This window comes from Suricata suricatta, chromosome 7 (assembly GCF_006229205.1).
Source record: "Suricata suricatta isolate VVHF042 chromosome 7, meerkat_22Aug2017_6uvM2_HiC, whole genome shotgun sequence".
Classification (NCBI taxonomy): Eukaryota; Metazoa; Chordata; class Mammalia; order Carnivora; family Herpestidae; genus Suricata; species Suricata suricatta.
In genome coordinates, this window is record NC_043706.1 from 9,922,783 (window position 1) to 9,947,136 (window position 24,354).

General features: G+C 40.1%; 1 long non-coding RNA gene across 4 annotated transcripts in view; it reads left to right on the forward strand.

Moving 5' to 3' along the window:
* The window catches only part of LOC115297022, a 296,881-nt gene that overhangs the window by 160,644 nt on the left and 111,883 nt on the right, over nucleotides 1-24,354 (forward strand). For 3 of the 4 annotated variants that reach the window (XR_003911215.1, XR_003911212.1, XR_003911213.1), the window contains exon 1: nucleotides 18,678-18,751. The exons of the other annotated variant lie outside the window; for it this stretch is intronic. This is a non-coding gene — a long non-coding RNA (uncharacterized LOC115297022). Of the gene's footprint in view, nucleotides 1-18,677; nucleotides 18,752-24,354 lie in introns of those variants that run through there. 4 annotated transcript variants of the gene reach the window in all.

Sequence of the window (24,354 nt, forward strand, 5' to 3'; positions counted from 1 at the left end):
GGATGGACCTCGAGGGTGTCATGCTAAGCGAAATAAGTCAGGCAGAGAAGGATAGATACCATATGTTTGCATTCATAGGTCTAACAGGAGAGACCTGGCAGGGGACCATGGGGAGAGGAAGGGGGAAAGAGAGCGGGGAAGAGTGAGGGACACAGATCAAGGGAGACTACTGAATACTGGAGACGAACCATGGACTGAAAAGGGAGGAGGGGAGGGGGTGATGGTCATGGTGGGGGGCACTTGTGGGGAGAAGCACTGGGTGTTATATGGAAACTAATTGACAATAAACTATTATAAAAAAATAAAATAAATAAATAAAACAGTCACTCTTATGTAACCTAATGAATATCAACAAAATAAAATGAAATGCTGTATTCCTTAACTAAAATATTTTTGATATGAAGATTTCCCTGTTAGAATCACCTTTGGAGTAGAGCTATCTACCTCAAAATGCCACTCTGCTTATATTCCAACCTTTGTGTGCAAAACATAAAGCCCTAAACTAGAATCCCGCTTTCAGATTGTGCATTGATATATATATATATGTGTATGTGTACGTTCAAAGAATGGCTTTTTTTCCAGTAAGGAATGCTTTTTATTTAACAAGACATTACAAGTAACCTTGACGGTCCAATGTAAAGACACCTAACCTCTTCAGATTCTGCGTCTTCCTGATTCTATACTCAGGTGCCAAACACAAACTCTAATTCTTATGCTCTTATGCAGTGTTTAATTGTACAGATTCCATTAAAAAAACCCACTTAATATAAAGGAAACAAATACTCTCTTTTATTGCCACACTAAATACTTTTGCCAGCAAATGCTTTTGGGGGTGCTTTTTATTTATGGATTTTTCACGATGCCGGAGAGCTTTTGTCTTTTTTAGTGCTTTATATTTATAGTTGTGGGATGATCATTTTCTGGTTGGTTTCACATTGAGCTCTTTTAGAACTAGTTGGAGTAGTAATAGTTTCACACAGTTTATACTTTCTCCCCCTGAGTCCTATGTTAAATCTTTTTCACTCTCTCAGTGACACTGCAGTATATTACACTATACATTCTTAGGCTATTAACTTTGGGCATTCCTAATGATTTCTTTTTTATATATATACAGCACATAAAACATGTAAATGTTTCTTATTAAAACAAGAAAACTCAAAGCCCAATCAACCTTATCAGAAAGAGAGAGACAGACAGCGAGAGAGAAAGAGAGAACAAGAGAACTGGAAATTCTTTTTTCTTTAAGAAAGATTGCAAGACAGAAACAGGTTTGTAAAATCCCTGTGTAGGAAAACAAAGTAAATTAAAAAGACCCCTAAAGCGAGAAATTTCGTTTTCTTAAAAAACAGCGTGTTTGGTATTCTATTCCTACACTTATCATTTTTTTTTTAAGTAACACATTTGAAAAATCAACAATACCAACATAACAGGGTTTTTTTTTTTTTGTTATTGTTGTTCCTTTTTTTTTTTTTTTTTTTTTGACTACAAGAAAATGTCTGAGCCCTTGTGAGAAGACAGGAAGGAAAAAAAAAGAAGGAATTTCAAAGTCGCCTTGACCACATCATTGCCCTCAGGTAAAGGAGCCTTGAGAAGTAGCTCCCTTTTAAGGTCTAGCAGCTCAAAGCCTCTGAGGATTCAACCTGAGAGTGATGTATATGTGATCACACCCTTAGGCGCAAAGCTTAATATCAAAAGATTTAAGGAAGCAGGGTGATTTAGAAAGCCCCCCTCTTCTATACAAGAAATGGACCTGATGAGGGGCACCTGGTGGCTCAGCTGGTTTAGTGTCCAACTTTGACTCAGGGCATGATCTCACGGGTTCGTGAGTTAGAGCCCAGCATTGGCCTCTGTGCTGACAGCTCAGAGTCCGCTTTGGATCCTCTGTCCCCCTCTCTCTCTCTGCCCCTCCTCGATCACATCCTCTCTCTCTCTCTCTCTCTCTCTCTCTCTCTCTCTCTCTCTCAAATATAAACAAACATTTAAAAAATGGAGCTGAAGCCAGCAATAGAAACCATTATTTGCACCTTCACCAGGAGGCTTGCCTAATCCCCAAATGAAGCCTTTGGAAACCACCGGACCCTGGCTTATTTTACAATTTGGCTTTCCCGGTATGCCAGCTTTTTGAACATACAGGATGACTCAGAAAACACCTTTCACAGAGGTTTAAACTTTTAACTTGACCATTTTTAGGCCAAGCAGCCAATGGCTGAAGAATGGGCTAAGTAGGGATGGATGGGATAGAGGAGAGAGCACAAAGCGAAGTGGGAGAAGATGGGGGTCCCATGTGAGGAGAATGAGAGGGGAGAGAAATAATGGGTAAGGGAAGGGGGAGATAGGGAAAGGAAAACTAGAGGAACAGGAATGTCAGATTTCTCTACAGCCTAACCCATGCCTGCAACTACAGAGCTTGCAGTATGGTACACAGAAAAATGAGAACAGAATTTCTGGTACTGAATTTCTTGCACGAAGAGGGATTGAAGAAACGTTTACAAAATATTTACTGAAGTTGTCCCAGCAGCATGCAGACATCCACATCTGGCTGCGCTCTTCCCTGCCCTGATTTACTCCCCTCGGGGCAATGGAAGGAAGAGGCGCTACCACAACCCAGTTCTCTGCCCTTACAGATGTTCATCTGCTTCCAGAAACTGGTATCCCAGGGGAGCAAGGTCAGCAGACAGGAAGTGAGGTCAGCAGACCGGAAGTGAGGTCAACATCAGGTTTCCACGCCAGGAACAGGACCTCTGGCTTCACTAGAGGGTTACTGCTGGTCAAACCTCAGTGCTACTCACTGAGTGGGTCAGATAGGCCAGTCCCAGAGTCATTGTATCAACTTTCAGAATTTTGACACCGTGAGCCCCTCCTGGTGGAAACACGTTGGAGAGAAACAGATCAAAGCAACAAATAAAAACAAGGAAACCAAAAACACCCCAAAACAAAAACAGAACTCCATCATTGCTGCACAACTTTTTCCTTTTTTAAAGAAATGTGTTATAACTCTTCAGAGTTCTTAAATTTCCCTAAGTTAAGGATCAGGTTTACTGGTAGAGATATATTTCCCAAAATAAAACTGGACACTTTCTTAAAAGCCACATGTTCAAGGTTAATGCTATGGTGTATCCCTTCACTTTTTTTGGACACTCAGTGGAGAGCTAATCAGTGGATCTGTTGTCTCCTGGAAACGGAGAAGGAAAACAGTTCTGTTCTCTTCCCTGGGCTGGGGGAGTGAGCTATAATAAGAGCCTGAGAACACACGGGAAGCCCACAAGCCAGAACAGACAGGTTAGCACTGCCTGGCTGACCTAACTCACAGGTGCGTGGTTGCCAGGTAACCCTGGGGCCTCCGGGTTCTTTTACAAAGCCCTGTAGTTGGGCTGGGAGAGGTGTGGGCGCAGGCCCCAGGGTGGTTGTGGGGGCAGGGCAAGCGGAGTCACTCTCTGGGCAGCTGGCGGTGCAACTGCTACTCACCTATGTGGCAAGTGGAAACAAGTCGGGTTTGGTCCCGAATATTCTACTTCCCCAGCTGCCTGTGCTGTGAAAGGGCTCTGATTCGTGGTGATCGTGCAGAAAGGAGGAGAGGACATAGGAAGCCCGCCATTTTTCTTCTTCCATATATACATTTACATACATAAACATATACACATACATACACATGTACATAAACATGTACATAAAACACAACACCTGCCCCTTATAAAGTTATAGTCCAAAAAGTCTTCTCAATCTTGGGAAAGTTTATAAAGATGATTTTCACATATGTGAAGGGCAAAAGGATCTTTGGAAAGAGCCATGGAGTGTTTGAAAACATCTGGAATCTAGTCCACACTGCCTCTTAACCTCCCATGTTAGCTGGGAGTCACCTCTTTTGCGATTCAAGGAGAAATTGCTCAAATCCCTATGTGTTATGGGAAAGCCAAGCATTCCTCGCAGTCTTTTTAGGAATTCTTGAGGATTTACAACTAAATCCTCTAGAATTACCTTCCAGGACCTCTAGTTCCTTCTTGCACAGATTTAATTCTAATTAGAAGTTACACAGTCCCTTGTATATGGTCTGCATAGAGAGTCTACCATTTCCTAAACCATTTATCTGGAAAATTTGTAAATCTTTTCCCCAAATAATGCCAGATGTGAATGGACCTGCATCATCCTAAGCTCATGTTTAATTTGTCTTCTACTGGGTAATAGTGGGTCAATTTGAGTACTCTTAGAGATCTGTGTTTTATTTCACTTGAATAAAAAGGCTTTACGTGAATGGGCAGGTGCAACATGACCGTGCACAATAGAAAGGCAGTGGTCCTTGCCTGGAATTCATTTACAAAGACAGCTCTGATGTTTAGGAGCCAGCATTTTTCAGAGTCTGCATCAGTGGGTGTGCTGGTGAGGACCAGAGAAGGTTGACTATTGGGAACCAACTAGCCTTTCCTGATTCGTGGCCTGTCTTTACAGCTATGACTTTAGCAAGCACAGAGTGTGCCTTTTCCCCCTAGGGATATCCATCTGTTCCTGAATCTGTTTAGAATGAAGAAAAGATGAGTTATCTAATAAGACTCTAGGAAAGCTTCGAACTGGAGGTTGCAGAGACAGCCAACCTGCAATGTCACCACCTGGAATCAGGCAAGCAAATGGGGAGAAATGCGGGCCAACATTCCTAGCCCAGAGGCTATCATTCTACTTTATATGTTTGAGTCATTGTGAGGAGAGAAAGCTTTATAGGCATTCTTTCAACACTTACTCAACAAGTATTTATTGAACACCTACCCTAGGCTGAGTTCTGCAGTGTATTCAGAGACCAGAACTGGAAACAAGTCATTCTTTCTCACTAGTCTCAAACACTGCTCTTTTTAACTGCCTGTATCACATTCTATGTATCCGTCTATGTATTGATTAAATACTTACATGTGTAAAAGATCTTACAGGATTGACATTGTCAATATTTGGGAGGGGGGAACCAAAAGCAAACTATTACCTAGATAGCGCTCAAGACTGGGGAAAAGATGACAGGAGGCACTTACAAGAAGCCAATCTAACCTGTTGCCCATTGGGTGTCAGCATCAGATGTGTATTTAAAAAGATGTCTTTTTAAGAAAATCACAAGTATTTGTGTACTGGTGTTAATAGTTCAGTAAATGTCATTTTCCTTGTTTGATCATAACCAGCTTCAGGATCTCATATGAGTAGAGATGCCTAGTTCATTCAGGAGACCCCATATTTGGCAGGTGAAAATGTGGTCTTTGGTAATAGTCATCACTCATGAAGTTGTATCTGAAATGTGTGAATAAGGAAAATACAGCCTTTTCAGGGCCTTTGGCACCCATTCAGACACTCATTCAATGCCAAAGATGAAGAGCTTCTCTTTCTGAACGCACCACCTCTCTTCAGGTGCCCCCTTATCCCCCTGAAGTGAGAACACTTGGCATCAAGTGCCACTCCCAGAGCCTGGTAGGGTCTCAGAAAGAATTTTGTCATGCTCATTCTAGAACAGTGTTACTCAACTTTTCAAAATTCACAACTCCTACAGTGCTTTTTCATTCTATCTTTCAGAGAAGCCAGACCAGCCAAATAGATGTTGACCACCAGAAAATTCTGTTACAAGAGCAGTAGATATATTACATATGCTTTATCAAACTGCTTATCCCTTATGCCAACTTTTTGGAAATTCTAACAGTTTTTTTTTTAACTTGGGGAGCCATAGTCCCATTTGCCTTAAATAGTCCCAGTTGATTCTTGTTTGGTGTAAATATCACTAGCATGGGTCCCTTTTACTCTCATGTGTGTCCTAGTTTGAATGATGAAGTATATGGTTGCCTATTCTCCCACAATTAAGAGTAACTCTTCCAGGATCATTCTAACTTTGTCTCTGCATAGTTATATGAATTTGGATAAGTCATCTAATTTTCCTGTGGTTTCGTGTCATCCTTGAAATAATGGTCTTGTGTGGATAGATAGTGTCTACTTCCTCTGTAGTTCCAACGCTAATAACGTATGTTAATCACATCAGTCAAATTACTCCAGTTAACTTTGGCAGAGCCCATTTTTTTTTCTCTCTGAGTAATATGGGACCACTGGATTTTGGGGGATCTTTCACAATCCATAACTAGATGGTGGGAGATTCTTCATGCCATCTTAAGACATTTGGGCTTCCTGGTAGACAATTGAAGTGACAACGTTTGCCAGCAGGTGAATGATATGACCAAAGGTTTGCTTCAAAAATATGTTTTGTAATAATCTGGGTGAGAGGAAATGGGAAGGCCAGCAAGAACTTTTAAGACTTATACCTCAGGATCAGGGAAGTTGTGAAATTAACATCTTCCTGAGCTCCAGAGAGATACAAGAATTTATTAATTTGAATCAAGTTCCTATCTCCTCTACTCAAATCTCTCAAATCCAGGCAATTGGCATAGTATTTCCTTGGTTCTCATCTTTCAATATGGTTTTGTGTGTGCTATTAAAAAGACATCCCAGGGCTGGATGTCTTGTAGTGATGAATCAAGTGATTCCCACGTGTTAGTTTATAAATTGTTAACTGCTTTGGGATTCATAGGGATGAAAGATGCTTTATTTATTGTCCTTTGAGATGAAAGATGCATAATTTATAACACTAGGATTACTATTTTATTTACTCTTGCGACACTGAAATCACATTCTCTTCTAGTGATGGAATTGCAGAATCCCTTTTAATTTGTGGGCAAGTGGCTTGTTAAAAGCTTTGGTGTTGGAGGGTCTGGCTGCCCAAAAGTGGGTGTTGTATGAAGGAAGCAGTATGATCCTTTTATTGTTCCACAAAGGATTCATTCTCCTGCTCACAAGCATTAGTAAGACGTTAAACATGTGTTTGTAAAATGTGCATGTAAAGATGTTGGCTCTGATGTGTGTTCATGCAGGCTAATGATGACATAATTAGGTACATTCTGTATAAGTATCTTAAAATATCACAGCTGTAGACTTTTCATGGTCTTCTCTTCCAGTGGGCCTAAGACTTTACATGACATTATTGTAACTTTTCAGGTCATCACAAGTTTCCAGTATCCAAGGTTTGGGATCGTTTCTTGAATTTTTAAAAAATATTTGTCCTGGGTCATCTCTGCGTCAGATGGATTAAGGAGAGCCATGGATTTGTGTGTGGACTGGGGTGACGCAGGAATGTTTAAGTCATTTTTTACCTGGTTATTCCACCAATCCATATTTCCTTTTGATTGATGTCACGTACTCGGCTTTTTAGGGATCACTGAAGTAGTGGAATATTTGGAAATGAGAGAGCAGAGTCAGGATGGCTATCAGCTTCTGCTTTCTCCTTCTTTTCATTTTTATCAGATGAAAAATTCTTGCCCTTTGAATATTGGCCAAATAGCAATAGTAGAAAAAGAAAGAGACCTACGGATAGATGGTCCCAGAGGCTGTGGGACCTGGGTTGTGTAGCAATGCACAAAGAACCTACCATGCACTTTATAAAAAATCCAGGGACCTGATGAACCCAAGCCAGAATTTTTCTTCTTAACATATTTTACCAGTTTGGTCACATGATTCTGTTTTATTAGAATATGAATTTTCTTTCTTACCCATAGTCAGATTGAAGTTCCTAAGAATGTTCTCATGCATAAAGTATTTCTAGGAACTCTAATTCTTCCGCCCTCCATCTCCAATGCAAGGGGTATGACTTTATATTTTTACCTGACTAGAGAAGGACATGAAGGAAACCAGGATATAAACAATAACTGTCATTTGTGTGTGTGGAAAACGCTGGCAATTATATCTTCTCTGGGGACAGAAATGGACCTTAGCTAAAGCGAGTCCACTGAGTCTGGAGAGTCAGTCCCCTGTAGGTGTCGTGTTTTATACAACATGTCTCCCTGGGTGCCTGTTTCTCTCATTACCAGCATTATTGAGGTAATAGATGTTTTCGCAAAGGACAGATAGCCACCTACCTCGAATAATTTAAAAAATATATGATTTTTTTTTTTGCCATTCAAACATGCTGTTTTGCAGATCAGAAACTAAGTCTGATTTACCCTCAGGTCAAGCCTGACCCTCGTTTTTTTCCATGAGGCCTTGTGGCTTGCCCTGGTGAACGCATGTAGCAGCCCATATGGGGGACAGTTACCATTGTGATTATTATAACAGGCCCCCAGGCTGTGGTCATGCACAGCTCCCTGGTGGTTGGCTCAGAGCCGTGGGATCCTGCAAGTCAAGGATTCTGTTCCCCAAGAATGCCTCCTTCTTGCATGTCCCATCTCCTGCCTGCCCTTGACCACCTGAGGGCCCATATCTGGAACTCTGAGTCTGATGAGGAAAGTGGTGAGCCCCGCAAATGCTGGAGATCTCGAGCCCCTTCCTTTGTAAGCTCTGGCCTTTGCCCCTGTCCTGCAGCCTCCAAACCCGAGCTGACTACGAAACAGTGAGTGCGGAGTCTTTGTCCTTGTTCCCCAGCCTGCCAAAACCCCCAGGCTGGTAGCAGGACAGGAACCCAGCTTCTCAGCAGCAGCAAGCCATGTCTGTTCGATAAAGTTGGGCCATTTTTAGAAACAAAATTTTGTAGGCTTCTTCCACCTGTGGATACCTGACAACAAAAAAAACAATGCTACACATTTGTAAAACTTGAAATCATATTTATTATATCAAAATGAGAAGTTTATATTTCTTCAAACTGTGCATAGCATAAAAGTTTTCATATTTTTTCCATGATGTCCTTTCATCTCTGAGAGAGACTGAGAGAGACAGAAAGCAATTTGGGGAGGGCACAGAGAGAGGGAGACACCAAATCAGGCTCCAGGCTCTGAGCTGTCAGCACAGAGCCTGATGTGGGGCTCAAACCCATGAACTGTGAGATCATGACCTGAGCCAAAGCCAGACGCTTAACCAACTGAGCCCTTTCCTTCCTTCATTCCTTCCTTCCTTCCATCCTCCCTTCCTCCCTTCCCGTCCCGTCTGTCTTTCTTTCTTTCTTTCTTTCTTTCTTTCTTTCTTTCTTTCTTTCTTTCTTTCTTTCTTTCTTCCTTCCTTCCTTCCTTCCTTCCTTCCTTCCTTCCTTCCTTCCTTCCTTCCTTCCTTCCTTCCTGTGAAGTTTTTAAATATTCACCTGGTGACAAGTGCTTACTTTTGTGTCTTCTCCTTTCTATTATCATTTTTGCATTAAAACCGCCTCTAGAGGATAAAGTTTGATTGTTGCTTTGTGAACTTGCTCCAGTTGTTCAATGGCATTAAGTCACTGCAGGGCTAATAGAGCTGCTTTAAGTATAGCCATATATTATTAAGACTGTGACAAATACATTTGTGTTTTTATCACTTGTGATGGATGTTTCATCTCATTGACATCAATTCTAATTCTGGAAAATAAATGCTCACCCAAGAGAGGCACATGGCATCTTTCTGAACCTTAGAAAGAGAAAAGAAAAAGGGAAAAAGCATTTTGATCCATAAGAGCGGAAATCTTCCCCAAGGCCTACCAGTCATCTCAGGAATAAAGATCCATGTTCTTTTTCTTTTCTTTTAAGAAATGTCTGCAGGGTGTAAGCAATGCACACTACTATCCCACACTCTGCTTATCTGAGAGACTTGGCTTTCAAATGATGGCAACTAGAAGTAGAAGGGATTTTAGGAGTCTGTTGTCCCAATATCTTTATTTCATAGATGCGAAATACAAGGCTCAGAGAAATCAAGTAATTTGTCTGGGGCCATATAGCTATTTAATGGAAGAAACAAGACTTGAAAATTGTTTCCCTTCTCTTTCATTACTATTTGTTATTCATGTATATTTGTTTTATTTTATTAAAAATGTTTTAAATGTTTTATTATTTATTTTTGAGAAAGGCAGGACATAAGTGAGGAAGGGACAGAGAGAGAGAGGGAGAGAAGGAGACAGAATCTGAAGCAGCTCCAGGCTCTGAGCTGTCAGGACAGAGCCTGATGCGGGGGCTGGAACTCACAAACCGCAGGATCATGACCTGAGCTGAAGTTGGACGCTTAACCAACGGAGCCACCCAGGTGCCCCTAAATTCTTTTTTAAGTTTTATTTATTTATTTTGAGAGAGTGAGTGCATGCATGAGCAGGGGAAGAGCAGAAAGCAGGGGGGGGGAGGGGGTGGGGAGAGAGACAGACAGAGACAGAGAGACAGACAGACAGAAACAGAGAATCCCAAGCAGGCTCCATGCTGTCAACATGGATCCCAATGCAGGGCTTGAACTCACAAATCATGAGATCATGACCTGAGCTGAAATCAAGAGTCAGATGCTTAACCGACTGAGCCATCCAGGCCCCTTATTTTATTTTTAATGTCTGTTTGCTTTATAGCACCTCTTCTAGAGTACAGAAAAAATATTGTTTCCATTAGGCAAAAAGCAAATCAAAGACACTGTGTGGTAAAGAGATTCACGATCAAGGTCAAGAAATCCTCAGTAGCAGAAACTATAATAGTCATGTATAAACAATGAGAAGAGCCCTATATTCATCACTGTAGATACATCTGGGCTGTAAGCGTGGGGTTTGGGACCACCATAGATTGAGAAAATCACTAATTGTTGTTTTCTCCCCAACACTGCGCCTTCAGCCTTGAGCCATATGGTAAAATGAACTCTGCAAACCCTAAATCAAATAAAAAAAGAGGTGGGTGTGCATTTTCTATTCATCTGTAGAAGGCTGCCCAGTACCCGATAGTCACCTACAAAAGTGAAGGTAATGTTTTTCCCTGTCTTTGCTGCCCGTCTGCCTGCTTATTGGTGTAGTTTCACAACATTTACTTGGCAGCTCTGGTAAAACAAAAGAGAAGCAAACAAGAGATCTGGCCATTTGGAACAGTTGATCTCCTGTGTCTGGATAGCCGTCAGAAACACTAAGCACAGATGAAGGAAAAGATGACATGGAGAAAGGGACTGCCTATGAACTTATAAATTGCTTCGTGTTTCATTCGAACATAAAACTATTCCCCTGTGCGTCTGCTATAGTCTGGCTTCGTGTCTGAGATTCCTCCCTGAGGATGACCTCTGTTTCCAAGGCAGAGCCTGCAGTGTTCTGTGACTGTTCCGGAAACTGACCGTATGTTTCAGCCTACTTGGCAGGCAGAAATGTATGAAGAATGGTCTCACACAGAAGAGTCCTCAGGTCCTTTCCTGAACCTCTAAAGGTCCTGGTCGCTCTTGTGGTCTCTGCTTTTGGTTCACAAATGCGTGTTGATGCCTTAGCATCTAAGTCGGAATTGGGAGAGACCCTAGATTTTTTTTTCAACTAGTGATTTATCAGTCATATGTATTCTTGTTTAATTCAGAACTCTCAACTCTCAGGTAGAGATTATTATCCCATTTGAACGGAGGCTCAGAAAGATGCTATGGCCACATTCCCACAGTGCAGATGTAAGGGAACCGTTGGTCGCCATCGCTGTGGATAATTGTTGACAGATCTTCCTTTGACTCTCAACACCGGTGTAGTCCATGCATTATATGATCACCCTAGTAATTAGCACCGGAATTGGTGTGATGCAAAATTGTGAAGTGGAGGGAATTCATCTCTGGGACTTTCTTGCATCACTGATCTGACCTCCTCCATTCCTGCCTCCTCGCAACATAATTCCCAACCTTGCCTTTGTGTTTTCCTCACGTATTCTGTCTCAGGTGGTTAAGTAATCGTGCCGTTAAATATTGGTGCAACTGGAAGCAATGGGCCCTCCTCATTCACAAACCAGCCAAGAGTTCTCAACCATTTGGCTCTACACACTGCAGTCTGGTGGCCACCTACACGTTCACAGAATGAGGTGGAAGCTTCTGGCTGTGAAGCAGTTATCAGAATTATGTCTTGCCATTGTGTCCTTGATTCATTTCTTCTCTGTGCTTCCACAGGACTGGGACTATTTATGGCTTTCCCTCTGTGATTTATAACATTGTATGGTGATCACTTGCTCATCATTCTATCCTTCCTACAATATTATGAGATCGTAAAAAGCCAAGATAGTATTTTGTTAATGCATTCTCAGTACCTAGCAGTGTGCCTGAAATAAAATAAAATAAAATAAAATAAAATAAAATAAAATAAAATAAAATAAGGCTTGATAAATACATAGAAGAATCTGCTTTTATGCTCCTTTCCCTGGTTCTCTCAATTCTTTTTTGTTTTATTTGTTGTTTGTTTTTTTTTGTTTTCCTGAAATAAACACATTTATTAACTTATCGTCTGGGGCCAAGAAGTGTGGAATCTAGGGGTCAGCAGAATCGAACTCTCTCTGAAACCTATAGGGGAAAATCTTTCCGTGCCTCTCCCTACCCTGCAGAGTGGCCGGTAATCACATGGCCTTCTCCCTGTGTGTGTGTGTGTGTGTGTGTGTGTGTGTGTGTCCTGTAATTTTCTGAGTGCTGAATCTTTCCCAGGACTTTTGGTCATCAACTATGGTTTTTGTTCCTCTACTTCTGATGGTCCCCGGTTCCCTATTATTTATTCAGTCTTCTGTTTCACTACATTAACTGGTATTTATATTGTTATGATGTCTGTCCTTCTTCCTCCCCGTGAATCTACTTTGTAACGTGACTTTATGGCAGGCCCAGCTCTTTCAGTACCCAGACGTTACTGGGGACAAACGCAGCCTGCCTGTTTTGTCTGCTTTGACTCCTGATACCTGTCCAGACTCAACTACCTTTTCTCCTTTTTGCAACATTGGATCTTAGAGTTGAAAGACATGGGTTTGAACCCTAACTCTGTATCCTTCTGGCTGTATGAGCTGTAACTTAGCGTCTTGAACTTAAGTTTCACATCTGTGTCAAATAGGTAGTCACCATGCCCTTGTCTCCAGAATGAAGGAGATAATATATGTTGAAGGACTTTGCAAATCAACACCTAGCTGCTTCGGCCATATCCAGAATTAGGGGGCCATCAGTGCTTCTTAAACACAAGCACGCCTGGGTGGCTCAGTCAGGTAAACACCTGATTCCAGCTCAGGTCATGATCTTGTGGTTTGAGGCTTTGAGCCCTGTGTCAGGCTTTGTGCTGACAGCTCAGAGCCTGGAGCCTGCTTCAGATTTTGCGTCTCCCTCTTTCTCTCTGCCCCTTTTCCCTTCACATCTGTCTTTCTCTCTCTCAAAAATAAATAAACATTTTTTAAAATTTTAATAAAAATGGTTCTTAAACACATAAAACTCCCCTCAAGCCATAATAATAAGGCTCTCCTAAAGCAAAGAGTGAACACATTAAGATTTGGCATATCACCTTAGAAAGATAGCCAACTCTGGACTAGGTCATCTTTGGAACCAGTGAGAACTGCTTTATAGTTTGCTAAATTTAGATCTAAACCACATTGAACTGAAAGTTGCATCATCTCTAAACTTAGATTCATGTTTGTAAATTATTTTTAAATTGGCTTCTTCAAATTTTAAGCAATTCTGGATGTTTAAGATGACAATATATTTGTTACATCATATAATGAGTGAAAAAATTGCAAACACTGGGCTACATCACACATTAGTGCTGGTTTGCAATAGCCTTTAGAAACAGGTAAAAAAAAAAATAAGGCTTAAGGAATTAAGCCAGACACAGTAAAGTCTTGGTATTAAAATTTCAGATAGGAGCAACTGGATGGCTCACGTGGTTAAGAGTCTGACTTGATCTCAGCTCAGGTCTTGTGAGTTCCAGGCCCACATTGGGCTCCACACTGGGCTCCATGCTGGGCATGAAACCTACATTAAAAAAAAATCAGATTAACAGGCTTGAAAACATCATATAAATGTGTCCACCGGAATTTGAAAATATTTTCCAAATTTTGTTTATTTCATACTCAAACTATTCCAACCATATTTCTGTTTTGTAAAATATAGAACACACAACATTGATATTTTCTATAAAAGAAGAATGTTATGTTTAAAAATTTAGTTCTTTTCTACTTTGTGGGAAGTTTTCAGAGATTGTAGTCAAGGGAACTGCTTATAGAAAATATTCAATGAATGGGAAAGTCTGACACTCCCAAGTATAATTACAGACATTAAGAGGCTACATTAATACTAATTTTAAGAGCTTATAAATAAATATGTCCTACAAAAATAAGTCTCAGGGATGAAAAGCAAAGCATAGAGGATAGTCAATAATATTGTATTACCTTTGTGTGATGACAGATGGTGAGCATTTTGTAATGTACGGAATTATTGAATCGCTACATCATGTACTACGGCATAAACCGCTAGGTCATCAACCAGTGTATGTCAACTTCTATTAAAAAATTTTTAACAAGCTTGAATTTTTTTCTAACATATATTTTTTAAAGTGCTTGCAAATGTCAGTCTTATGCATTTGAAATGCACTCTGAGCTAAAGTGGTTTAAAGGGTTTTGAAATTTGGGGGAGCTGTCAATGGCTTGGCATAAATCTCTCTCGCAGTGTGGATGTGATGTACACCTTTTGCTTTGCTGCATGATTTCATGAATCATAATCCATTCTCATGATAACAGTGTGTTGCTTCAAGCTGATGAAATAATAGTTGAACACCCTTGAAGAACTTGTGTAATGTTTGGAACATAGTCCTCTGAAGATCTATAGATTTTGGGAAGCCCTGTGCTCTGCTCAAAATGGCCAAAGGGAGTTTAGAGAATCGCCATGCTGACTATGGTACAGGCAAGTTTAAGTACACTTCAAATATTTATTTTGAATTCATGGTTCAGCCACTTCTCACGCTGTTCATATACCTGTAGCAGTAAGCCAGTTAAGCATGATTAATGGAAAAGAACTAGACAAATCCAAGGAAGCCTCTACAAGAAGAGGTGATGCCATAGTCGTGAGCTGGGAGGCTTTTTCTAGAAAGGGCTGGATAGGAAATATATTTGATTTTAAAGACCATACGATTTCTTTTGCAACTACTCGATTCTGCTGTTGCGGTGTGAAATCAGCCATACACGGTGGGTAATGATTGAATAAGCATTGCTGTGTTCCAATTAAACTTTATATATAAAAAGAGACAACAGGGCAGAATGGGGCTGTGGGTTGTAATCCACTCACACCTGTTCTAAGCAGAAGCTTCGTCATTGCTTACATTTTTTAACCCCTTTTTCTCCACAAAGAGGATTTAGAACAACATAGAAGATTAAAGGGATGTTAATAATCATCCAGACTCGAGACAAGTCTTCCAACCTGCTTGCTTAGCTGGAAGAGATGCTTTGGGAGAGAGTAAGTGATTGCGTTTCTCATCCTATAGTCTTTATTCGGAACAAATAAACAGCTGAAGTGAGAACCTAAACTCAGAAGACAAGGTGCCCCCCTCCTTGGATGAGCCTCAAAGTCCATCCTCTGTAGCAGTTACTGAGGAACTGGCTATACATGGACAGATTGCCTATGAACCAAACAGAGGCGTGAGTCAAAATCCAGGGCAAATAGACTCAGTTTCTGGGATTCAAGTGTCACAGTGCCAAGCGGCTGATGATTCATACTCTTTGTCTCACCTCCTCTTCCTATGGCTTAAATGTAACCCTTTTTTCCTGCTTATTTCCAGACCTAGAAAAAGAAAAAAGTGGGGGGAAAGGTGGCTAAAACAAATAATTGAAGATGATCTTGGAAGAACAGAAAATAAAGGGTGGAGTGGCAGAAATGGTACCAAAATAAACAAAAAGAGGAAATAGACAATTTAAGACAAATCTGGCTCTAAGCAGAGATTCTGAATAAGCGGAATTATTTAGAGCACCATCACTTTTGCCTTCCCTTGCTCCACCCTATAACTTCTGGCACACTGGGCATTAGTGCCATTTGATGGTCCCCAAAACCTTCTCCCTGCCTTGGGCAAGGCTGGAACATCCAAGCTTATCTTCTCTTTCCCTTGTTTCTGTTTTTAAAGTTTTCAGATAATCTCAGAAAGCTTTTGAAAGTAAGGATGCTCATTTTAAAAAATTTTTTAAATATTTTATTTATTTTTGAGACAGAGAGAGACAGAGCATGAGCGGGGAGGGACAGAGAGAGAGGGAGACACAGAATCTGAAGCAGGCTCCAGGCTCTGAGCTGTCAGCACAAAGCCCAATGCGGGGCTTGAACCCACGAATGTGAGATCATGACCTGAGCTGAAGTCGGAGCTTAACCGACTGAGCCACCCAGGTGCCCCAAGGATGATCATTTTTACATTAATGTGGAATAATTGAGAGCCCCAAAGTAATCTCTAATTTATGACATTACAGAAATATAGGGAGATCATTTTAAGCAAAGAAGAGTTCATGCAATTTCTTCAATAACACCAAATAAACCATGAGCGTTGGCTTTTGTGTTAGTACAGGCATCTGTGCCAATATCGGTTACAAAAACGAAAACACAAATTGTGAAACTCTTGGAGCCCGAGAGTCATCTGCTTCTCTAGACTCTGATGATCACCCTTCGTTTTAATATCCAAATATGGTGACTTGAGACTCCGCCCCCTACCAGGATGAACATATCCTTTGGTGTTCCTGCAGATTTCGGAGCAGGGTGGGGGTAGAAATCTTGAGGCCTACTTAGCAATTTGCTTCTTAAATATCACTTGTCATCCCTGGAGATTCCTTTTCTCTTGCTGGCTCACTCTCCTCCCCTGGTGAACACCACCGTGGTTTCTCCATTCTTCATGAAAAACTTACAATAACGGTCTTGTGTATGGCAGATTTTTCCCAAAGTTGGCAGTAATGGTGGGCAATTATACATACTGCACCATGTGGACCTCAATTTAAATTTAATATTAGATATTAGCTTCTCAGGAGTCATTTCTGATAATAGGAGGTGAGCTTCCCCTCTTCTCAGGACCCTTCCCCTTGGCACTGGGGATCTTCCTTCCTTGCTTCCTGGCTCATTCGTACATGCTTCATTATTCCTTTTATCCCTGGACCTTTTGTCTTCTCTTTCTGTAACATCTTTTTCACCTTCTATGCAGAGCAATTTCAGTCTTTGTTTTTCAAACCCTCTTCTAAAGGTGGAGAGGCTTTCTGTGCACACATATACACAAAAAGATTATGGAGGCCATTCATTAAATACAGATCTGGAGTGCCTGGAGGGCTCAGTTGGTTAGATGTCTGACTTTTGATCTTGGTTCAAGTCATCATCTCTTGGTTCATGAGTTTGAGCCCCACATTGGGCTCCACACTGACAGTGAGGAGCCTGCTTGGGATTCTCTCTCTCTCTCTCTCTGCCCCTCCTCTGCCCATTCTCTCTCTCTCTCTCTCTCTCTCTCTCTCAAAACAAATAAATAAACTTAAAAAATAAATATGGAGCTTTCTCCCAAATATGAATTATGCCATCCCCTTGAACGAAACAAAACAGATGCAGTCAGGTCTTGTGTAATAATAGCAATTTTAATTATTGACTCTCTGGCAGTTTAATCACAGATACAGTCACCTTTTTCTCAGTTCTACTTTTTGAAATCTTTTGGATCTTTAAACCTTAAACAGTTCCACTGTTTTCCACTCCCTCCTTGTTGAAGTTCTTACACATTTTGGTTTCCATGGCATCACACTTGCTTGGCTTTTTAAAACTCATTGAGCATGTCTCTTCCATTTCATTTCTTGGCTTTTTTTCTTTTCTTTTTTTTTTTTTTTTCCCCTGGTAACCAAGCCCAAGGATCCTGGGCTAAAATACAAGCTGTAGTGTGGGAGTGTCAGGAAAGTTCATGGAGCTCTGAGAGGGTCCCATAAGCCACCAGGAAAAACGATCAAACCTATTCTTTCATCTCTGATCACTCCCACGTTAAATAAAATGGAGACTAAGTGTATATGTGGCTATTTGTTTTACTTTTCAAGTGATAGCCTCTCAACACCATTTGTGATTCAGCCCCTCCTTACTTGTCTATCTGCTGGTGGTGATAAAGCACCCAGTCACTCAAGCTGGAAATAATAACACCATCATTGAAACATCTTTGCCCCTGTCCCTGAGATTCGGATGACAACCGGGTCCTTATCACACTTTCATTCCCAACAGCCTCACTCATATCTTGTTCTTTCTATTTCTATTGCCAGCACACTCGTCCAGCTCTGTGCTGCCTTCATCTTCTGCAGTTACCCAGGAAGACACAAAAGTTTTCTATTCTCCAAGTAGGGAACCTATCAAATGGATCCCTGAAACTCAGTGAACATAGTGTTGTTTCATGCCAACATTTCCATATCACACAAGCATTCTGTTACTTTTGATACGGTTGCATCTGATAAGTGCTTTGATGGGTGGAGCAAAATTTATCTGAATTCCTCTCCCAACTAATTGGCAAGTTGTATCTTGGCTGGGCTTTGGGAAGCTGGATCTGGGGTGGAAGTGGACTGCAAAGGAGGAGGGTCTCAGCTGCTAGATATGGAGTGAATCAAAAACAGACCAGGGATTTGGGCGAACGTGTGTGGTGGAACTTGCCCTGGGCATGGGGGGAGGGGTGCTCCAGCAGGAGGGCCTGATGCTCAGAGTCACACTCAGGCCCACGTGCGTGGTATTCTCTGGGGGTGAGGACCAGCAGTGCAGGTCACTTTAAAGAAAATAGGGATGGTTATAAGAACACACATGGCCTAAAACTGACGTCAGAAACCCAACACATATATGGCAGTTTTAGGGTCTCAGTTACTCTCATTTTACTCTATTAATTCGATTAATAATTAATAAACACTTCTGCCATGCACTGTTCCAGTTCCAGTGAGGATGCAGCACTATAAAAGAGTCAGCACCTCCTCTTCTGTCCTGGAATTATATTTTGGTGGGAGGAAGTAGATCATGAATCAGGAAATGACCTAATAATAGGGAAGAGGAGTGCAAGGAAAGAATGAAACTGGCCAGTGGGGTAAAGAAGAGCTAAAAGGATCTTACTGCAGTTTGGATGGTAAGGGGACAAGTTCTGTTTTTCACAGAGATCTGAATAAGGAGAAGGGGCGAGCCACGCAAGGAGGTTAATCCTAGATAGAAGGAATAGGAGACATACAGTCCAAGACAGGGACACAAACAATAGAAAATTTGGTATGATAAGGGCATAGGGAGCACCATGAGAAGAAACAGGTGAGATGTGGGAGATGGGCACATGTCAGATGTTGGAGACTTGTGGCAGGAGAATGATGCGTGAATTTAATTTAAATGGGAAATCACTGATGGGTCATGAGGAGGGGAGGGACACGTTGATTTTTCTTTACCTCCTGTCAGGGCCCAGAGGGTCGCTCTGACAGCAATTTTACTGCTCACTGCTCATCCTCTCTGTTTCCCTTTTCTTTGAGAATGGCTATCTTTTTCTATCAAAATTCCAGAGGAAATCAAGTAATTGACTAGGTAATTAATTATCCTTAATCGGGCCACCTCATGAGTTGCCAGACAAGCCATGGTTGGACCACTCTTGGGTCAGCTTTCATGTTTTGGTGCCAGCACCTGCTCAGAGGAAAACTTACTTGCTACTGTGAATTGGGAGCTCGGGGCAGGTGCATTTCAATCAGAAAGGACAGAGTGTCAGGAATGGGAGACTAATGTGTTCAAATCATACCTTCTTCTGCACGCTTAAAATTAAGGAGCAAACGAATAAAAAATTATTGAAGTAAAGGGCACCTGAGTGGATCAATCAGTTACGCATCCAACTTCAGCTCAGGTCATTATCTCAGGGTTTATGAGTTCGAGCCCTTGTGTGGGGCTCTGTGCTGACCTCTAGGAGCCTGGAGTCTGCTTCGGATTCTGTGTCTCCCTCTCTCTCTTCTCCTTTCCTGCTCACTCTGTCTTTCTCTCAAAAATGAATAAATATTAAAAATATTTTAAAGAAGTAGTTGAAGTAAAATGCACATATTATACTTTATGCAATTGTAATATTTGATAGATTATATTATTAATTGAAGTAAAATGCACATGACATTGTGTATTACATGACATACTTACATTTTATATATTATATATTAATATGACATATATAAAATAATTATATCATGTACAATTATCTACTTTCTGATCTACAGAATATATTTTCCTAGAAAACAGGGATGGTGGTTTATGTTCGATCATCAGACCCAGTTTTCTTGGCCCTGGATGTATGTCTGCAACTGGATAAAAGAGATTACCGCCTGGGTGGTAGTCCTTGATGGAGATGTCTTTGTGCCTCTTCTTGGCAGCTCTGTGGATAATCTGCCCGTATACATCTGCTGTATTGCTGTGAAATGTTGCACTCATAGCTTCTAAAACACCTGCTCCTCGTTATTTTCCTTGCTGAGAAATAAGTAGTTTACATTTTATCTTACCCACATACTTTTGATGTGTCTTAGAGATCCTGCATCAATCTACTCAGTCATAGGTTAACCTAACACCCATGGAATAAAAAGACATCCCTAAGATACCAAGCTAAGTATCAGCGAAGCCCAGAATAGAGCCTGTATATTCTCTTTTCTATTTCAGTAATTTTTATAATTGTGTCTGGAGATGAGAAGGGGAGTAGGGAAAATAAAATAACTTGTGGGAAAACTGAAAGGTAGGAATTGAATTTGGTTGGGGAAAGTCAGTGGTGAGGATAATTAAGAGGAAAATAGCACATTGAGAAAAAAGAGACAATGGGGTGGAAAATGAGAAAAGTTAATATAATAAAAGGGAAGTACCCAATATAGAGAATTAGACAATATGACCATAAGCCATTTTGAAGTCAGTTAATCCCTTTAAGTCTTAAGAGAATTTTTTATTTTTTTTAATTTTTCAAATTTGTTTAACTTTTTCAATGTTTATTTTTATTTTTGAGAGAGAGAGAGAGACAGAATGCGAGTAGGGGAGGCAGAGAGAGAGAGAGACACAGATCCAAAGTAGTCTCCAGGCCATGAGCTGTCAGCACAAAGCTGACCTGGGGCTTGAACTCATGAACTTGAGCCAAAGTTGGACGTTTAACTGAGCCACCCAGGCACCCCTTAAGAGAATTTTTTAATACGGCAATGTTTTAACTAGCTTGATTTCTTTGAAGGGCTGAAAGTGAGAAGTAATCAAGGATTTTCCTGACTGCAGTTCAGTGTCAGATGTAAGTGGCATGGCTTGACTCTTCTGTAATTGCCTGATGTTTTCCCAAAGATGGTGGATGTAGAGTAAAGCAGGCTTCCTGACTGGGAGAGCTTAACCCTTGAGTCAGCAACTTTCCAGACCTTGTGGGATAATCAGAGTTCAGAAGAGGCACAGAGGATTCTCTTTCTTCTTTTCTACTATGCTTTAAGCATTTCTTCCTATAAGGCTTTGCTTTGAGGATTAAAGAAACAGAATCCTTAGGGTATTTACTCTCTATGAAAAAATACTCTGTTGTTTTATAAACAGGGTATGCTGCTCTAGGCAGGAATTAACAGCTTTTTCTGTAAAAGGCCAGATAGAAAATATTTTAGGGTTTGCTAACCATACTTACTATTGTGGGCCAACACACAGTTGCAACTACTCAATTTTGCCAATGTTGTGCAAAAGGTACAAAAAGGTTTTACAATACATAAAAGAAAGGGCCACCTGGGTGGCTCAGTTGGTTAAGCATCTGACTTTGGCTCAGGTCATGATCTCACGATTTGTGAGTTTGAGCCCTGTGTAGGGCTCTGGGCTGACAGCTCAGAGCCTGGAGCCTGCTTCAGATTCTGTGTCTTTCTCTGTCCCTCCTGTGTCTCTCTCACAGTAAATAAATGAACATTAAAACAAAATACGTAAAGGAACAGGTGTAGCTATGTTCCAACAAATTTTATTTGCAAAAACAGCCTATGCCTATTTGAACCTATCAAGCTAGAGGAGCAAAAAGAAAATAGAATAAAAAAAACTGAGGAGGGCCCAAGAACTTATGGGATACAATCACGAGGGTTCACATATGCATAATGAGAGTCCCAGAAGAAAGGAGAGGAATGGGCAGATAGTGGTGCAGAACTTTTCAAATTTGAGAAAAGAAATGGACATACAAATTTGAGAAGCTCAGTGAACTCTAGCTATGAAAAACCCAAAGAGGCTCATATTAAGATGCATTATAATCAAGCTGTCAAAAGTTATAGACAAAGAGAGAATCTTAAAAGCAGCAAGACAAAAGTGACTGATCATGTGCAAGAAAGCTCCTCTAAGATTATCACCAGCTGCCTCAGCAGAAAGCTTGCAGGCCAGAAGAGGGTGGGATGACATAGTCAATGTCCCAGAAGAAAAATAAAACTGTCAACCAAGAATACTATATCTGACAAAACTGTCTCTCAAAATGAAAGAGTAATTAAGACTTCCCGAGATTTAAAAATTTTTTAAATTAAAAAAAAAGACTTATGTAGTTAAAAAAAAAAGCTAAGGATTTCATCACCACTAGATTTGTCCTATCATAAATACTAAAGGGAATCCTTCAACTTGAAATGAAAGGAAACTAGATAGCAACACAAAATCATATGAAAATACAAAGGTCTCTAGTAAAGGTAAGTATATGGACAGATATAAGATCCTGTAGAACTATAATGTTGATGTAGAAGTCACTTTTAGTTAGTGTATGGAATTTAAGGACAAAGATCAAAAATATAAATCTCTGTTAATAGATATATAATGTAAATCAATGTAATTTGAGGGGGCAGAGATGTAGAGGAGTAGAGTGCTTGTGCTTAAAGTTAATATCAGTTTAAAGTAGATTGTTATAACTTTATGATGTTTTATGCAACACTCTTGGGAACCACAAAGAAGATACCTACGAGAATTCACAGAAAGAAATCAGAATAGAATCAAAGCCTGTCACTATAAAAAAAATCTAACACAAAGAAAGGCAGTGAGAGAGGAAAAGAAGGACAAAACAGCTACAAGAAGAAAACAGCAAAATGGCAGAAGTTCTTCCCTTTCAGTAATTGCTTTAAATGTAAGGGATTAAACTTTCCAGTCTAAAGGCATAGATTGGCTGAATGAACTTAAAAACAAAACAAATGAATTTAAAAACAAAACAAAAGAAAAAGCAAGATCTAACTACGTGCTGTCCATAAGAGGCTCACTTCAGGTGTAAAGACACGCACAGGGTGAAACTGAAAGGGTAGAAAAAGATATTCCATGCAAATGGACACCAAAAGACAGCAGAGTGACCATACTAATATCAGACACAAGAGAAAAAGAAGCTCGCTCGCTCTCTCTGTATATACATACATACACACACTATTTACTATATGCCATTTACCGTATACTATTTACTATATACTATTTACCATAGCATCAAAAAGAATGAATACTTAGGAACAAACTTAGTCAAAGAGGAAAAAGACTTGTATTCTAGAGGAAGTGAAAGAAGACAGAAATAAATGGAAAGACATCCTATGTTCATGGTTGAAGGACTTAATATTGGAAAAATGTCCAAATTACTAAAAGTGACCTACAGGTTCAATGCAATCCCTATCAAAATCCTAATGGCATTTTTTTTCAGAAATAGAAAAAAGTATTCTAAAATTAACATTGGAATCTCAAGGGACATGAATAGCAAAACCAGTCTTGGAAAAAAAAAAATCAGAGTTGAAGGTCTCATACTTCCTGATTTTAAAATATATTACGAAACCACAGTATCAAAACAGTATGAAACTGATATATAGACAGACATGTAGACCAATGGAACTAATACAAATCCCAGAAATAAGCCCTAACATACATTGTCAAATTATCTTCAGGGTGCCAAGACCACTCTGTGGGGAAGGTGTTCAGAAAACTGAATTTTTACATGCAAAAGAATGAAATTGGACCTTACCTTCCACTATATACAAAAATTAATTAAAAATGGATATAAGGCCTAAAAATATAAAATTCAGAGGAGAAATCTTTATAACATTACATTTGGCAATGATTTCTTGGCTACGATGCCAAAAGCACAGGTAAAAAGGCAAAATAGACAAATGGAACTACATCAATCTTAACAAAGGAAGGAGTCAACTGAATGAAAAGGCAGCCTACTGAATGGGAGAAAATGTTTCAAACCATACATCTAATAAGGAGTTAATATCTAGAATATATAAAATACTACAAGTCAACAACAAGAACAATATAATGTTCTTATATTGAATAAGACTTGAATAGACATTTCTCTAAAGAAAAAAATGCAAATGGATGATAAGCATGTGAAAAGATGCTCAACATCACTAATCATTAATGAAATACAGATCAAAACTGCATTAAGATATTTCTCATACCCATTAGGATGGCCATGATAAGAGAGCATAATAAACCAAGCAAAAACAAACAAAAACATAAAGTAACTTGTGTTGGTGAAAATGAGAACTATGACCCTTGTACACTGTTGATAGAATTGTAAAATGGTGCAGCCATTAGGGACAATAGTATGGAAGTTTCTCAAAAACTTAAAAATTGAACTAGCATATGATCCAGCAATTCTATTTTTGGATATATATCTAAAGGAATTGAAAGCAGAGTCTGAAAGAGATATTGATCATGTTCACAGGAACATTATTCACAATAGCCACGAGGTAGGTAATTCATGTGTCACTGGCTGGATGGATAAAAAAATAT